This window comes from Aphelocoma coerulescens, chromosome 12 (assembly GCF_041296385.1).
Source record: "Aphelocoma coerulescens isolate FSJ_1873_10779 chromosome 12, UR_Acoe_1.0, whole genome shotgun sequence".
NCBI lineage: Eukaryota > Metazoa > Chordata > Aves > Passeriformes > Corvidae > Aphelocoma > Aphelocoma coerulescens.
In genome coordinates this window covers 22,794,859-22,813,850 of record NC_091026.1, presented here as the reverse complement: position 1 = coordinate 22,813,850, position 18,992 = coordinate 22,794,859, and positions in this window count along the sequence as shown.

Sequence of the window (18,992 nt, the reverse complement as noted above, 5' to 3'; positions counted from 1 at the left end):
GCCTTTCAACTGAGCCTGAGAGGGGGAAGAGGGAAAAAAAACCGGACAACCTTCTCAGAGCGTTTGTTCAAGGACACACATACACACTCCTCTGCATCCTGCTTGCAGCAAGAGCCGAGGAAGCAACCTTGTTTCTTTTGAGCCAGTTTTCAGCTCCTTTTCTCTGGAGGGAGATGGAGAGTTGAACTTTGTTTTCCTGGGACTTTGGGGGTTTTTATCCGTTCTTCTCTTCTTGACTGTTTCAACATCAGACCACATTGGGAGAATTTTCTCCCGAGGTGGGGGCCCTGAATGTGGGCCCATGAGCCAGCTCCAAGGAGGAGGAGAGAGACTGCGCCTACGGAAGTGTTGGGGTTCCTCCCCCCTGCCATGAGGTCATGGGAGAGGGGACCCTGGGGTAGAGGCATGGCCTGGGCATGGGGTCTCCCTGCTCCCTGCTGACATGTGCCCTAATCCTGTTCAGCACTGGTTATTTTGTGTTGCCCTGTGCCAGGAGGGCCCTGCTTGTGCCGTGATTGCTCAGTTCTTTGGCAGTGCCCCGCCCATGTGGCTGGAGAAGAAAGAGCTCTGAAACTTCTCTCAAGAATGGCTCCCTATTTCTTTGCACGGGCCTCGCTGTCTATGGATGTTTCAGGAGACCCCACCGAAACACGGAAGGACTCTCAAATTATCCCAGCTTTCTCTCCACAGCGAGAGGTTTTAACATTTAGCATTGTTCTCCTTTTCCTGTCTGTTTGTTAAAAAAATAGTTTTTATCTCTTTCACTTTCTTCCCAGGAAAATTCATTTTTCCCGAAGCTGGTGGGGGAGGGCTGGGTGTAACCTGCCTTCTATCAGAGGATATTTTCCTCCACATTTGTCCAAACCGGCACAGCCTGTCCTTTCCCTGGGTGTCTGTTGCAGATGGAAGCTGCTGGTGCCATTGTCAGCTTGAAGCCCTCTTTTGATGCAAGCAGATGTTGCCAGGTGTGTTCAGCAGCTGTTGCTCAATGCTTATGCCAAGCTATTGTGTTCCTCATGGAACCAAGGAGCCATTGTGACACTGCAGGGGCTGATGGCATCAAGGAGACAATTGTGACAGTACAGAACCTCCTAGAAACAAGGCTCCATTGTGACACCGTGGGGAATCATGGAATCACGGAGCCCATTGTGACACGGCCAGGCCGCATGGAACCAATGGTCCATGGTTCCACTGCGGATTCAAGAAGAGCACGGTGACACCACGCAACATCACGGAACCATGCGTCCATTGTGACACAGCGGGGCCTCATGGAAACAAGGGGACCATTGTGGCAAAGCAGGGCCTAATGGAAGCATGGAGAGCATTGGGACATTGTGGGGAATCATGGAAGCATGGAGAGCATTGTGACACTAAGGGAACTCCTGGAACCAAGATGACCACTGGCACATAATGGAACCTCATGGAAGCAAGCCTCCATGATGACTTTGGAGGGCCTCGGGGACCACAGGACCCATTGTGACACAGCAGGACCTGGTGGAACCAAGGAGCCTTTGTGATACTCCAGATCCACATGGAAGCCAGGGTGCACTGAGACACAGCGGGGCCTTGTTGGAACCAAAGACACCTCTGCAAAAAGCAGGCTAGCTCATAGAAGCAAGGAGTCCATTGTTACAACATCAAACCTATGGAAGCAAGGGACCATTGTGACACTGCGGGGCCTCATGGAACCAATTGTCCATGATCACAGTGCGGATCAAAAGAGACCATGGTGACACTGCGGAACCGCATGGAACCAAGGAGCCATTGTGACACAGTGGGGCCTCATGGAATCAAGGAGACCATTGTGACCCAGGTGTTGCATGTGAAGGCAAGGAGCCATTGTGACACTTTGGGCTTCTTCCCTTGAGCTCTGCAGCTGGCTGTCCCAGCCCAGCGCACCATGTGCCACCTGCTCTCCTCAGGGCTCTGCCTGCACACAGCCCCAGGAGAAGTTTTCCTGTTTGGAAGGAAAGAATGGAAAAGCCGGAGCAGGTTTCCCAAACAACAAACCCCACTCAGGAGCCACATGCTCAGTACAGGCTGCCGGGAACGATGTCCCCTTTCTACAAGGGTCAGGGTGAGCAGAATTCTCTGGGAGCAGAATTCTCGGAGTCTTTCCACTGAATTCTCTGTCCCCGTGTCTTGGGGTGACTTTATCATGTGTATCCCCTATCGCTGCTCTATGCCCAGAAGTGAACTTTGTGCATTTCTGTGCCTTTCAACTGAGCCTGAGAGGGGGAAGAGGGAAAAAAAACCGGACAACCTTCTCAGAGCGTTTGTTCAAGGACACACATACACACTCCTCTGCATCCTGCTTGCAGCAAGAGCCGAGGAAGCAACCTTGTTTCTTTTGAGCCAGTTTTCAGCTCCTTTTCTCTGGAGGGAGATGGAGAGTTGAACTTTGTTTTCCTGGGACTTTGGGGGTTTTTATCCGTTCTTCTCTTCTTGACTGTTTCAACATCAGAGCACATTGGGAGAATTTTCTCCCGAGGTGGGGGCCCTGAATGTGGGCCCATGAGCCAGCTCCAAGGAGGAGGAGAGAGACTGCGCCTACGGAAGTGTTGGGGTTCCTCCCCCCTGCCATGAGGTCATGGGAGAGGGGACCCTGGGGTAGAGGCATGGCCTGGGCATGGGGTCTCCCTGCTCCCTGCTGACATGTGCCCTAATCCTGTTCAGCACTGGTTATTTTGTGTTGCCCTGTGCCAGGAGGGCCCTGCTTGTGCCGTGATTGCTCAGTTCTTTGGCAGTGCCCCGCCCATGTGGCTGGAGAAGAAAGAGCTCTGAAACTTCTCTCAAGAATGGCTCCCTATTTCTTTGCACGGGCCTCGCTGTCTATGGATGTTTCAGGAGACCCCACCGAAACACGGAAGGACTCTCAAATTATCCCAGCTTTCTCTCCACAGCGAGAGGTTTTAACATTTAGCATTGTTCTCCTTTTCCTGTCTGTTTGTTAAAAAAATAGTTTTTATCTCTTTCACTTTCTTCCCAGGAAAATTCTTTTTTCCCGAAGCTGGTGGGGGAGGGCTGGGTGTAACCTGCCTTCTATCAGAGGATATTTTCCTCCACATTTGTCCAAACCGGCACAGCCTGTCCTTTCCCTGGGTGTTTGTTGCAGATGGAAGCTGCTGGTGCCATTGTCAGCTTGAAGCCCTCTTTTGATGCAAGCAGATGTTGCCAGGTGTGTTCAGCAGCTGTTGCTCAATGCTTATGCCAAGCTATTGTGTTCCTCATGGAACCAAGGAGCCATTGTGACACTGCAGGGGCTGATGGCATCAAGGAGACAATTGTGACAGTACAGAACCTCCTAGAAACAAGGCTCCATTGTGACACCGTGGGGAATCATGGAATCAAGGAGCCCATTGTGACACGGCCAGGCCGCACGGAACCAATGGTCCATGGTTCCACTGCGGATTCAAGAAGAGCACGGTGACACCACGCAACATCACGGAACCATGCGTCCATTGTGACACAGCGGGGCCTCATGGAAACAAGGGGACCATTGTGGCAAAGCAGGGCCTAATGGAAGCATGGAGAGCATTGGGACATTGTGGGGAATCATGGAAGCATGGAGAGCATTGTGACACTAAGGGAACTCCTGGAACCAAGATGAGCACTGGCACATAATGGAACCTCATGGAAGCAAGCCTCCATGATGACTTTGGGGCGCCTCAGGGACCACAGGACCCATTGTGACACAGCAGGACCTGGTGGAACCAAGGAGCCTTTGTGATACTCCAGATCCACATGGAAGCCAGGGTGCACTGAGACACAGCGGGGCCTTGTTGGAACCAAAGACACCTCTGCAAAAAGCAGGCTAGCTCATAGAAGCAAGGAGTCCATTGTTACAACATCAAACCTATGGAAGCAAGGGACCATTGTGACACTGCGGGGCCTCATGGAACCAATTGTCCATGATGACAGTGCGGATCAAAGGAGACCATGGTGACACTGCGGAACCTGATGGAACCAAGGAGCCATTGTGACACAGTGGGGCCTCATGGAATCAAGGAGACCATTGTGACCCAGGTGTTGCATGTGAAGGCAAGGAGCCATTGTGACACTTTGGGCTTCTTCCCTTGAGCTCTGCAGCTGGCTGTCCCAGCCCAGCGCACCATGTGCCACCTGCTCTCCTCAGGGCTCTGCCTGCACACAGCCCCAGGAGAAGTTTTCCTGTTTGGAAGGAAAGAATGGAAAAGCCTGAGCAGGTTTCCTAAACAACAAACCCCACTCAGGAGCCACATGCTCAGTACAGGCTGCCTGGAACGAGGTCCCCTTTCTACAAGGGTCAGTGTGAGCAGGAATTATCTCTGGGAGCAGAATTCTCAGAGTCTTTCCACTGAATTCTCTGTCCCTGTGTCTTGGGGTGACTTTATCATGTGTATCCCCTATCGCTGCTCTATGCCCAGAAGTGAACTTTGTGCATTTCTGTGCCTTTCAACTGAGCCTGAGAGGGGGAAGAGGGAAAAAAAACCGGACAACCTTCTCAGACCATTGGTTCAAGGACACACATACACACTCCTCTGCATCCTGCTTGCAGCAAGAGCAGAGGAAGCAACCTTGTTTCTTTTGAGCCAGTTTTCAGCTCCTTTTCTCTGGAGGGAGATGGAGAGTTGAACTTTGTTTTCCTGGGACTTTGGGGGTTTTTATCCGTTCTTCTCTTCTTGACTGTTTCAACATCAGAGCACATTGGGAGAATTTTCTCCCGAGGTGGGGGCCCTGAATGTGGGCCCATGAGCCAGCTCCAAGGAGGAGGAGAGAGACTGCACCTACGGAAGTGTTGGGGTTCCTCCCCCCTGCCATGAGGTCATGGGAGAGGGGACCCTGGGGTAGAGGCATGGCCTGGGCACGGGGTCTCCCTGCTCCCTGCTGACATGTGCCCTAATCCTGTTCAGCACTGGTTATTTTGTGTTGCCCTGTGCCAGGAGGGCCCTGGTTGTGCCGTGATTGCTCAGTTCTTTGGCAGTGCCCCGCCCATGTGGCTGGAGAAGAAAGAGCTCTGAAACTTCTCTCAAGAATCGCTCCCTGTTTCTTTGCACGGGCCTCGCTGTCTATGGATGTTTCAGGAGACCCCACCGAAACACGGAAGGACTCTCAAATTATCCCAGGTTTCTCTCCACAGCGAGAGGTTTTAATATTTAGCATTGTTCTCCTTTTCCTGTCTGTTTGTTAAAAAAATAGTTTTTATCTCTTTCACTTTCTTCCCAGGAAAATTCTTTTTTCCCGAAGCTGGTGGGGGAGGGCTGGGTGTAACCTGCCTTCTATCAGAGGATATTTTCCTCCACATTTGTCCAAACCGGCACAGCCTGTCCTTTCCCTGGGTGTCTGTTGCAGATGGAAGCTGCTGGTGCCATTGTCAGCTTGAAGCCCTCTTTTGATGCAAGCAGATGTTGCCAGGTGTGTTCAGCAGCTGTTGCTCAATGCTTATGCCAAGCTATTGTGTTCCTCATGGAACCAAGGAGCCATTGTGACACTGCAGGGGCTGATGGCATCAAGGAGACAATTGTGACAGTACAGAACCTCCTAGAAACAAGGCTCCATTGTGACACCGTGGGGAATCATGGAATCACGGAGCCCATTGTGACACGGCCAGGCCGCATGGAACCAATGGTCCATGGTTCCACTGCGGATTCAAGAAGAGCACGGTGACACCACGCAACATCACGGAACCATGCGTCCATTGTGACACAGCGGGGCCTCATGGAAACAAGGGGACCATTGTGGCAAAGCAGGGCCTAATGGAAGCATGGAGAGCATTGGGACATTGTGGGGAATCATGGAAGCATGGAGAGCATTGTGACACTAAGGGAACTCCTGGAACCAAGATGACCACTGGCACATAATGGAACCTCATGGAAGCAAGCCTCCATGATGACTTTGGAGGGCCTCGGGGACCACAGGACCCATTGTGACACAGCAGGACCTGGTGGAACCAAGGAGCCTTTGTGATACTCCAGATCCACATGGAAGCCAGGGTGCACTGAGACACAGCGGGGCCTTGTTGGAACCAAAGACACCTCTGCAAAAAGCAGGCTAGCTCATAGAAGCAAGGAGTCCATTGTTACAACATCAAACCTATGGAAGCAAGGGACCATTGTGACACTGCGGGGCCTCATGGAACCAATTGTCCATGATCACAGTGCGGATCAAAAGAGACCATGGTGACACTGCGGAACCGCATGGAACCAAGGAGCCATTGTGACACAGTGGGGCCTCATGGAATCAAGGAGACCATTGTGACCCAGGTGTTGCATGTGAAGGCAAGGAGCCATTGTGACACTTTGGGCTTCTTCCCTTGAGCTCTGCAGCTGGCTGTCCCAGCCCAGCGCACCATGTGCCACCTGCTCTCCTCAGGGCTCTGCCTGCACACAGCCCCAGGAGAAGTTTTCCTGTTTGGAAGGAAAGAATGGAAAAGCCGGAGCAGGTTTCCCAAACAACAAACCCCACTCAGGAGCCACATGCTCAGTACAGGCTGCCGGGAACGATGTCCCCTTTCTACAAGGGTCAGGGTGAGCAGAATTCTCTGGGAGCAGAATTCTCGGAGTCTTTCCACTGAATTCTCTGTCCCCGTGTCTTGGGGTGACTTTATCATGTGTATCCCCTATCGCTGCTCTATGCCCAGAAGTGAACTTTGTGCATTTCTGTGCCTTTCAACTGAGCCTGAGAGGGGGAAGAGGGAAAAAAAACCGGACAACCTTCTCAGAGCGTTTGTTCAAGGACACACATACACACTCCTCTGCATCCTGCTTGCAGCAAGAGCCGAGGAAGCAACCTTGTTTCTTTTGAGCCAGTTTTCAGCTCCTTTTCTCTGGAGGGAGATGGAGAGTTGAACTTTGTTTTCCTGGGACTTTGGGGGTTTTTATCCGTTCTTCTCTTCTTGACTGTTTCAACATCAGAGCACATTGGGAGAATTTTCTCCCGAGGTGGGGGCCCTGAATGTGGGCCCATGAGCCAGCTCCAAGGAGGAGGAGAGAGACTGCGCCTACGGAAGTGTTGGGGTTCCTCCCCCCTGCCATGAGGTCATGGGAGAGGGGACCCTGGGGTAGAGGCATGGCCTGGGCATGGGGTCTCCCTGCTCCCTGCTGACATGTGCCCTAATCCTGTTCAGCACTGGTTATTTTGTGTTGCCCTGTGCCAGGAGGGCCCTGCTTGTGCCGTGATTGCTCAGTTCTTTGGCAGTGCCCCGCCCATGTGGCTGGAGAAGAAAGAGCTCTGAAACTTCTCTCAAGAATGGCTCCCTATTTCTTTGCACGGGCCTCGCTGTCTATGGATGTTTCAGGAGACCCCACCGAAACACGGAAGGACTCTCAAATTATCCCAGCTTTCTCTCCACAGCGAGAGGTTTTAACATTTAGCATTGTTCTCCTTTTCCTGTCTGTTTGTTAAAAAAATAGTTTTTATCTCTTTCACTTTCTTCCCAGGAAAATTCTTTTTTCCCGAAGCTGGTGGGGGAGGGCTGGGTGTAACCTGCCTTCTATCAGAGGATATTTTCCTCCACATTTGTCCAAACCGGCACAGCCTGTCCTTTCCCTGGGTGTTTGTTGCAGATGGAAGCTGCTGGTGCCATTGTCAGCTTGAAGCCCTCTTTTGATGCAAGCAGATGTTGCCAGGTGTGTTCAGCAGCTGTTGCTCAATGCTTATGCCAAGCTATTGTGTTCCTCATGGAACCAAGGAGCCATTGTGACACTGCAGGGGCTGATGGCATCAAGGAGACAATTGTGACAGTACAGAACCTCCTAGAAACAAGGCTCCATTGTGACACCGTGGGGAATCATGGAATCAAGGAGCCCATTGTGACACGGCCAGGCCGCACGGAACCAATGGTCCATGGTTCCACTGCGGATTCAAGAAGAGCACGGTGACACCACGCAACATCACGGAACCATGCGTCCATTGTGACACAGCGGGGCCTCATGGAAACAAGGGGACCATTGTGGCAAAGCAGGGCCTAATGGAAGCATGGAGAGCATTGGGACATTGTGGGGAATCATGGAAGCATGGAGAGCATTGTGACACTAAGGGAACTCCTGGAACCAAGATGAGCACTGGCACATAATGGAACCTCATGGAAGCAAGCCTCCATGATGACTTTGGGGCGCCTCAGGGACCACAGGACCCATTGTGACACAGCAGGACCTGGTGGAACCAAGGAGCCTTTGTGATACTCCAGATCCACATGGAAGCCAGGGTGCACTGAGACACAGCGGGGCCTTGTTGGAACCAAAGACACCTCTGCAAAAAGCAGGCTAGCTCATAGAAGCAAGGAGTCCATTGTTACAACATCAAACCTATGGAAGCAAGGGACCATTGTGACACTGCGGGGCCTCATGGAACCAATTGTCCATGATGACAGTGCGGATCAAAGGAGACCATGGTGACACTGCGGAACCTGATGGAACCAAGGAGCCATTGTGACACAGTGGGGCCTCATGGAATCAAGGAGACCATTGTGACCCAGGTGTTGCATGTGAAGGCAAGGAGCCATTGTGACACTTTGGGCTTCTTCCCTTGAGCTCTGCAGCTGGCTGTCCCAGCCCAGCGCACCATGTGCCACCTGCTCTCCTCAGGGCTCTGCCTGCACACAGCCCCAGGAGAAGTTTTCCTGTTTGGAAGGAAAGAATGGAAAAGCCTGAGCAGGTTTCCTAAACAACAAACCCCACTCAGGAGCCACATGCTCAGTACAGGCTGCCTGGAACGAGGTCCCCTTTCTACAAGGGTCAGTGTGAGCAGGAATTATCTCTGGGAGCAGAATTCTCAGAGTCTTTCCACTGAATTCTCTGTCCCTGTGTCTTGGGGTGACTTTATCATGTGTATCCCCTATCGCTGCTCTATGCCCAGAAGTGAACTTTGTGCATTTCTGTGCCTTTCAACTGAGCCTGAGAGGGGGAAGAGGGAAAAAAAACCGGACAACCTTCTCAGACCATTGGTTCAAGGACACACATACACACTCCTCTGCATCCTGCTTGCAGCAAGAGCAGAGGAAGCAACCTTGTTTCTTTTGAGCCAGTTTTCAGCTCCTTTTCTCTGGAGGGAGATGGAGAGTTGAACTTTGTTTTCCTGGGACTTTGGGGGTTTTTATCCGTTCTTCTCTTCTTGACTGTTTCAACATCAGAGCACATTGGGAGAATTTTCTCCCGAGGTGGGGGCCCTGAATGTGGGCCCATGAGCCAGCTCCAAGGAGGAGGAGAGAGACTGCACCTACGGAAGTGTTGGGGTTCCTCCCCCCTGCCATGAGGTCATGGGAGAGGGGACCCTGGGGTAGAGGCATGGCCTGGGCACGGGGTCTCCCTGCTCCCTGCTGACATGTGCCCTAATCCTGTTCAGCACTGGTTATTTTGTGTTGCCCTGTGCCAGGAGGGCCCTGGTTGTGCCGTGATTGCTCAGTTCTTTGGCAGTGCCCCGCCCATGTGGCTGGAGAAGAAAGAGCTCTGAAACTTCTCTCAAGAATCGCTCCCTGTTTCTTTGCACGGGCCTCGCTGTCTATGGATGTTTCAGGAGACCCCACCGAAACACGGAAGGACTCTCAAATTATCCCAGGTTTCTCTCCACAGCGAGAGGTTTTAATATTTAGCATTGTTATCCTTTTCCTGTCTGTTTGTTAAAAAAATAGTTTTTATCTCTTTCACTTTCTTCCCAGGAAAATTCTTTTTTCCCGAAGCTGGTGGGGGAGGGCTGGGTGTAACCTGCCTTCTATCAGAGGATATTTTCCTCCACATTTGTCCAAACCGGCACAGCCTGTCCTTTCCCTGGGTGTCTGTTGCAGATGGAAGCTGCTGGTGCCATTGTCAGCTTGAAGCCCTCTTTTGATGCAAGCAGATGTTGCCAGGTGTGTTCAGCAGCTGTTGCTCAATGCTTATGCCAAGCTATTGTGTTCCTCATGGAACCAAGGAGCCATTGTGACACTGCAGGGGCTGATGGCATCAAGGAGACAATTGTGACAGTACAGAACCTCCTAGAAACAAGGCTCCATTGTGACACCGTGGGGAATCATGGAATCACGGAGCCCATTGTGACACGGCCAGGCCGCATGGAACCAATGGTCCATGGTTCCACTGCGGATTCAAGAAGAGCACGGTGACACCACGCAACATCACGGAACCATGCGTCCATTGTGACACAGCGGGGCCTCATGGAAACAAGGGGACCATTGTGGCAAAGCAGGGCCTAATGGAAGCATGGAGAGCATTGTGACATTGTGGGGAATCATGGAAGCATGGAGAGCATTGTGACACTAAGGAAACTCCTGGAACCAAGATGACCACTGGCACATAATGGAACCTCATGGAAGCAAGCCTCCATGATGACTTTGGAGGGCCTCGGGGACCACAGGACCCATTGTGACACAGCAGGACCTGGTGGAACCAAGGAGCCTTTGTGATACTCCAGATCCACATGGAAGCCAGGGTGCACTGAGACACAGCGGGGCCTTGTTGGAACCAAAGACACCTCTGCAAAAAGCAGGCTAGCTCATAGAAGCAAGGAGTCCATTGTTACAACATCAAACCTATGGAAGCAAGGGACCATTGTGACACTGCGGGGCCTCATGGAACCAATTGTCCATGATCACAGTGCGGATCAAAAGAGACCATGGTGACACTGCGGAACCGCATGGAACCAAGGAGCCATTGTGACACAGTGGGGCCTCATGGAATCAAGGAGACCATTGTGACCCAGGTGTTGCATGTGAAGGCAAGGAGCCATTGTGACACTTTGGGCTTCTTCCCTTGAGCTCTGCAGCTGGCTGTCCCAGCCCAGCGCACCATGTGCCACCTGCTCTCCTCAGGGCTCTGCCTGCACACAGCCCCAGGAGAAGTTTTCCTGTTTGGAAGGAAAGAATGGAAAAGCCGGAGCAGGTTTCCCAAACAACAAACCCCACTCAGGAGCCACATGCTCAGTACAGGCTGCCGGGAACGATGTCCCCTTTCTACAAGGGTCAGGGTGAGCAGAATTCTCTGGGAGCAGAATTCTCGGAGTCTTTCCACTGAATTCTCTGTCCCCGTGTCTTGGGGTGACTTTATCATGTGTATCCCCTATCGCTGCTCTATGCCCAGAAGTGAACTTTGTGCATTTCTGTGCCTTTCAACTGAGCCTGAGAGGGGGAAGAGGGAAAAAAAACCGGACAACCTTCTCAGAGCGTTTGTTCAAGGACACACATACACACTCCTCTGCATCCTGCTTGCAGCAAGAGCCGAGGAAGCAACCTTGTTTCTTTTGAGCCAGTTTTCAGCTCCTTTTCTCTGGAGGGAGATGGAGAGTTGAACTTTGTTTTCCTGGGACTTTGGGGGTTTTTATCCGTTCTTCTCTTCTTGACTGTTTCAACATCAGAGCACATTGGGAGAATTTTCTCCCGAGGTGGGGGCCCTGAATGTGGGCCCATGAGCCAGCTCCAAGGAGGAGGAGAGAGACTGCGCCTACGGAAGTGTTGGGGTTCCTCCCCCCTGCCATGAGGTCATGGGAGAGGGGACCCTGGGGTAGAGGCATGGCCTGGGCATGGGGTCTCCCTGCTCCCTGCTGACATGTGCCCTAATCCTGTTCAGCACTGGTTATTTTGTGTTGCCCTGTGCCAGGAGGGCCCTGCTTGTGCCGTGATTGCTCAGTTCTTTGGCAGTGCCCCGCCCATGTGGCTGGAGAAGAAAGAGCTCTGAAACTTCTCTCAAGAATGGCTCCCTATTTCTTTGCACGGGCCTCGCTGTCTATGGATGTTTCAGGAGACCCCACCGAAACACGGAAGGACTCTCAAATTATCCCAGCTTTCTCTCCACAGCGAGAGGTTTTAACATTTAGCATTGTTCTCCTTTTCCTGTCTGTTTGTTAAAAAAATAGTTTTTATCTCTTTCACTTTCTTCCCAGGAAAATTCTTTTTTCCCGAAGCTGGTGGGGGAGGGCTGGGTGTAACCTGCCTTCTATCAGAGGATATTTTCCTCCACATTTGTCCAAACCGGCACAGCCTGTCCTTTCCCTGGGTGTTTGTTGCAGATGGAAGCTGCTGGTGCCATTGTCAGCTTGAAGCCCTCTTTTGATGCAAGCAGATGTTGCCAGGTGTGTTCAGCAGCTGTTGCTCAATGCTTATGCCAAGCTATTGTGTTCCTCATGGAACCAAGGAGCCATTGTGACACTGCAGGGGCTGATGGCATCAAGGAGACAATTGTGACAGTACAGAACCTCCTAGAAACAAGGCTCCATTGTGACACCGTGGGGAATCATGGAATCAAGGAGCCCATTGTGACACGGCCAGGCCGCACGGAACCAATGGTCCATGGTTCCACTGCGGATTCAAGAAGAGCACGGTGACACCACGCAACATCACGGAACCATGCGTCCATTGTGACACAGCGGGGCCTCATGGAAACAAGGGGACCATTGTGGCAAAGCAGGGCCTAATGGAAGCATGGAGAGCATTGGGACATTGTGGGGAATCATGGAAGCATGGAGAGCATTGTGACACTAAGGGAACTCCTGGAACCAAGATGAGCACTGGCACATAATGGAACCTCATGGAAGCAAGCCTCCATGATGACTTTGGGGCGCCTCAGGGACCACAGGACCCATTGTGACACAGCAGGACCTGGTGGAACCAAGGAGCCTTTGTGATACTCCAGATCCACATGGAAGCCAGGGTGCACTGAGACACAGCGGGGCCTTGTTGGAACCAAAGACACCTCTGCAAAAAGCAGGCTAGCTCATAGAAGCAAGGAGTCCATTGTTACAACATCAAACCTATGGAACCAAGGGACCATTGTGACACTGCGGGGCCTCATGGAACCAATTGTCCATGATGACAGTGCGGATCAAAGGAGACCATGGTGACACTGCGGAACCTGATGGAACCAAGGAGCCATTGTGACACAGTGGGGCCTCATGGAATCAAGGAGACCATTGTGACCCAGGTGTTGCATGTGAAGGCAAGGAGCCATTGTGACACTTTGGGCTTCTTCCCTTGAGCTCTGCAGCTGGCTGTCCCAGCCCAGCGCACCATGTGCCACCTGCTCTCCTCAGGGCTCTGCCTGCACACAGCCCCAGGAGAAGTTTTCCTGTTTGGAAGGAAAGAATGGAAAAGCCGGAGCAGGTTTCCTAAACAACAAACCCCACTCAGGAGCCACATGCTCAGTACAGGCTGCCTGGAACGAGGTCCCCTTTCTACAAGGGTCAGTGTGAGCAGGAATTATCTCTGGGAGCAGAATTCTCGGAGTCTTTCCACTGAATTCTCTGTCCCTGTGTCTTGGGGTGACTTTATCATGTGTATCCCCTATCGCTGCTCTATGCCCAGAAGTGAACTTTGTGCATTTCTGTGCCTTTCAACTGAGCCTGAGAGGGGGAAGAGGGAAAAAAAAACGGACAACCTTCTCAGACCATTTGTTCAAGGACACACATACACACTCCTCTGCATCCTGCTTGCAGCAAGAGCAGAGGAAGCAACCTTGTTTCTTTTGAGCCAGTTTTCAGCTCCTTTTCTCTGGAGGGAGATGGAGAGTTGAACTTTGTTTTCCTGGGACTTTGGGGGTTTTTATCCGTTCTTCTCTTCTTGACTGTTTCAACATCAGAGCACATTGGGAGAATTTTCTCCCGAGGTGGGGGCCCTGAATGTGGGCCCATGAGCCAGCTCCAAGGAGGAGGAGAGAGACTGCGCCTACGGAAGTGTTGGGGTTCCTCCCCCCTGCCATGAGGTCATGGGAGAGGGGACCCTGGGGTAGAGGCATGGCCTGGGCACGGGGTCTCCCTGCTCCCTGCTGACATGTGCCCTAATCCTGTTCAGCACTGGTTATTTTGTGTTGCCCTGTGCCAGGAGGGCCCTGGTTGTGCCGTGATTGCTCAGTTCTTTGGCAGTGCCCCGCCCATGTGGCTGGAGAAGAAAGAGCTCTGAAACTTCTCTCAAGAATCGCTCCCTGTTTCTTTGCACGGGCCTCGCTGTCTATGGATGTTTCAGGAGACCCCACCGAAACACGGAAGGACTCTCAAATTATCCCAGGTTTCTCTCCACAGCGAGAGGTTTTAATATTTAGCATTGTTATCCTTTTCCTGTCTGTTTGTTAAAAAAATAGTTTTTATCTCTTTCACTTTCTTCCCAGGAAAATTCTTTTTTCCCGAAGCTGGTGGGGGAGGGCTGGGTGTAACCTGCCTTCTATCAGAGGATATTTTCCTCCACATTTGTCCAAACCGGCACAGCCTGTCCTTTCCCTGGGTGTCTGTTGCAGATGGAAGCTGCTGGTGCCATTGTCAGCTTGAAGCCCTCTTTTGATGCAAGCAGATGTTGCCAGGTGTGTTCAGCAGCTGTTGCTCAATGCTTATGCCAAGCTATTGTGTTCCTCATGGAACCAAGGAGCCATTGTGACACTGCAGGGGCTGATGGCATCAAGGAGACAATTGTGACAGTACAGAACCTCCTAGAAACAAGGCTCCATTGTGACACCGTGGGGAATCATGGAATCACGGAGCCCATTGTGACACGGCCAGGCCGCATGGAACCAATGGTCCATGGTTCCACTGCGGATTCAAGAAGAGCACGGTGACACCACGCAACATCACGGAACCATGCGTCCATTGTGACACAGCGGGGCCTCATGGAAACAAGGGGACCATTGTGGCAAAGCAGGGCCTAATGGAAGCATGGAGAGCATTGGGACATTGTGGGGAATCATGGAAGCATGGAGAGCATTGTGACACTAAGGAAACTCCTGGAACCAAGATGACCACTGGCACATAATGGAACCTCATGGAAGCAAGCCTCCATGATGACTTTGGAGGGCCTCGGGGACCACAGGACCCATTGTGACACAGCAGGACCTGGTGGAACCAAGGAGCCTTTGTGATACTCCAGATCCACATGGAAGCCAGGGTGCACTGAGACACAGCGGGGCCTTGTTGGAACCAAAGACACCTCTGCAAAAAGCAGGCTAGCTCATAGAAGCAAGGAGTCCATTGTTACAACATCAAACCTATGGAAGCAAGGGACCATTGTGACACTGCGGGGCCTCATGGAACCAATTGTCCATGATCACAGTGCGGATCAAAAGAGACCATGGTGACACTGCGGAACCGCATGGAACCAAGGAGCCATTGTGACACAGTGGGGCCTCATGGAATCAAGGAGACCATTGTGACCCAGGTGTTGCATGTGAAGGCAAGGAGCCATTGTGACACTTTGGGCTTCTTCCCTTGAGCTCTGCAGCTGGCTGTCCCAGCCCAGCGCACCATGTGCCACCTGCTCTCCTCAGGGCTCTGCCTGCACACAGCCCCAGGAGAAGTTTTCCTGTTTGGAAGGAAAGAATGGAAAAGCCGGAGCAGGTTTCCCAAACAACAAACCCCACTCAGGAGCCACATGCTCAGTACAGGCTGCCGGGAACGATGTCCCCTTTCTACAAGGGTCAGGGTGAGCAGAATTCTCTGGGAGCAGAATTCTCGGAGTCTTTCCACTGAATTCTCTGTCCCCGTGTCTTGGGGTGACTTTATCATGTGTATCCCCTATCGCTGCTCTATGCCCAGAAGTGAACTTTGTGCATTTCTGTGCCTTTCAACTGAGCCTGAGAGGGGGAAGAGGGAAAAAAAACCGGACAACCTTCTCAGAGCGTTTGTTCAAGGACACACATACACACTCCTCTGCATCCTGCTTGCAGCAAGAGCCGAGGAAGCAACCTTGTTTCTTTTGAGCCAGTTTTCAGCTCCTTTTCTCTGGAGGGAGATGGAGAGTTGAACTTTGTTTTCCTGGGACTTTGGGGGTTTTTATCCGTTCTTCTCTTCTTGACTGTTTCAACATCAGAGCACATTGGGAGAATTTTCTCCCGAGGTGGGGGCCCTGAATGTGGGCCCATGAGCCAGCTCCAAGGAGGAGGAGAGAGACTGCGCCTACGGAAGTGTTGGGGTTCCTCCCCCCTGCCATGAGGTCATGGGAGAGGGGACCCTGGGGTAGAGGCATGGCCTGGGCATGGGGTCTCCCTGCTCCCTGCTGACATGTGCCCTAATCCTGTTCAGCACTGGTTATTTTGTGTTGCCCTGTGCCAGGAGGGCCCTGCTTGTGCCGTGATTGCTCAGTTCTTTGGCAGTGCCCCGCCCATGTGGCTGGAGAAGAAAGAGCTCTGAAACTTCTCTCAAGAATGGCTCCCTATTTCTTTGCACGGGCCTCGCTGTCTATGGATGTTTCAGGAGACCCCACCGAAACACGGAAGGACTCTCAAATTATCCCAGCTTTCTCTCCACAGCGAGAGGTTTTAACATTTAGCATTGTTCTCCTTTTCCTGTCTGTTTGTTAAAAAAATAGTTTTTATCTCTTTCACTTTCTTCCCAGGAAAATTCTTTTTTCCCGAAGCTGGTGGGGGAGGGCTGGGTGTAACCTGCCTTCTATCAGAGGATATTTTCCTCCACATTTGTCCAAACCGGCACAGCCTGTCCTTTCCCTGGGTGTTTGTTGCAGATGGAAGCTGCTGGTGCCATTGTCAGCTTGAAGCCCTCTTTTGATGCAAGCAGATGTTGCCAGGTGTGTTCAGCAGCTGTTGCTCAATGCTTATGCCAAGCTATTGTGTTCCTCATGGAACCAAGGAGCCATTGTGACACTGCAGGGGCTGATGGCATCAAGGAGACAATTGTGACAGTACAGAACCTCCTAGAAACAAGGCTCCATTGTGACACCGTGGGGAATCATGGAATCAAGGAGCCCATTGTGACACGGCCAGGCCGCACGGAACCAATGGTCCATGGTTCCACTGCGGATTCAAGAAGAGCACGGTGACACCACGCAACATCACGGAACCATGCGTCCATTGTGACACAGCGGGGCCTCATGGAAACAAGGGGACCATTGTGGCAAAGCAGGGCCTAATGGAAGCATGGAGAGCATTGGGACATTGTGGGGAATCATGGAAGCATGGAGAGCATTGTGACACTAAGGGAACTCCTGGAACCAAGATGACCACTGGCACATAATGGAACCTCATGGAAGCAAGCCTCCATGATGACTTTGGGGCGCCTCAGGGACCACAGGACCCATTGTGACACAGCAGGACCTGGTGGAACCAAGGAGCCTTTGTGATACTCCAGATCCACATGGAAGCCAGGGTGCACTGAGACACAGCGGGGCCTTGTTGGAACCAAAGACACCTCTGCAAAAAGCAGGCTAGCTCATAGAAGCAAGGAGTCCATTGTTACAACATCAAACCTATGGAACCAAGGGACCATTGTGACACTGCGGGGCCTCATGGAACCAATTGTCCATGATGACAGTGCGGATCAAAGGAGACCATGGTGACACTGCGGAACCTGATGGAACCAAGGAGCCATTGTGACACAGTGGGGCCTCATGGAATCAAGGAGACCATTGTGACCCAGGTGTTGCATGTGAAGGCAAGGAGCCATTGTGACACTTTGGGCTTCTTCCCTTGAGCTCTGCAGCTGGCTGTCCCAGCCCAGCGCACCATGTGCCACCTGCTCTCCTCAGGGCTCTGCCTGCACACAGCCCCAGGAGAAGTTTTCCTGTTTGGAAGGAAAGAATGGAAAAGCCGGAGCAGGTTTCCTAAACAACAAACCCCACTCAGGAGCCACATGCTCAGTACAGGCTGCCTGGAACGAGGTCCCCTTTCTACAAGGGTCAGTGTGAGCAGGAATTATCTCTGGGAGCAGAATTCTCGGAGTCTTTCCACTGAATTCTCTGTCCCTGTGTCTTGGGGTGACTTTATCATGTGTATCCCCTATCGCTGCTCTATGCCCAGAAGTGAACTTTGTGCATTTCTGTGCCTTTCAACTGAGCCTGAGAGGGGGAAGAGGGAAAAAAAACCGGACAACCTTCTCAGACCATTTGTTCAAGGACACACATACACACTCCTCTGCATCCTGCTTGCAGCAAGAGCAGAGGAAGCAACCTTGTTTCTTTTGAGCCAGTTTTCAGCTCCTTTTCTCTGGAGGGAGATGGAGAGTTGAACTTTGTTTTCCTGGGACTTTGGGGGTTTTTATCCGTTCTTCTCTTCTTGACTGTTTCAACATCAGAGCACATTGGGAGAATTTTCTCCCGAGGTGGGGGCCCTGAATGTGGGCCCATGAGCCAGCTCCAAGGAGGAGGAGAGAGACTGCGCCTACGGAAGTGTTGGGGTTCCTCCCCCCTGCCATGAGGTCATGGGAGAGGGGACCCTGGGGTAGAGGCATGGCCTGGGCACGGGGTCTCCCTGCTCCCTGCTGACATGTGCCCTAATCCTGTTCAGCACTGGTTATTTTGTGTTGCCCTGTGCCAGGAGGGCCCTGGTTGTGCCGTGATTGCTCAGTTCTTTGGCAGTGCCCCGCCCATGTGGCTGGAGAAGAAAGAGCTCTGAAACTTCTCTCAAGAATCGCTCCCTGTTTCTTTGCACGGGCCTCGCTGTCTATGGATGTTTCAGGAGACCCCACCGAAACACGGAAGGACTCTCAAATTATCCCAGGTTTCTCTCCACAGCGAGAGGTTTTAATATTTAGCATTGTTCTCCTTTTCCTGTCTGTTTGTTAAAAAAATAGTTTTTATCTCTTTCACTTTCTTCCCAGGAAAATTCTTTTTTCCCGAAGCTGGTGGGGGAGGGCTGGGTGTAACCTGCCTTCTATCAGAGGATATTTTCCTCCACATTTGTCCAAACCGGCACAGCCTGTCCTTTCCCTGGGTGTCTGTTGCAGATGGAAGCTGCTGGTGCCATTGTCAGCTTGAAGCCCTCTTTTGATGCAAGCAGATGTTGCCAGGTGTGTTCAGCAGCTGTTGCTCAATGCTTATGCCAAGCTATTGTGTTCCTCATGGAACCAAGGAGCCATTGTGACACTGCAGGGGCTGATGGCATCAAGGAGACAATTGTGACAGTACAGAACCTCCTAGAAACAAGGCTCCATTGTGACACCGTGGGGAATCATGGAATCACGGAGCCCATTGTGACACGGCCAGGCCGCATGGAACCAATGGTCCATGGTTCCACTGCGGATTCAAGAAGAGCACGGTGACACCACGCAACATCACGGAACCATGCGTCCATTGTGACACAGCGGGGCCTCATGGAAAC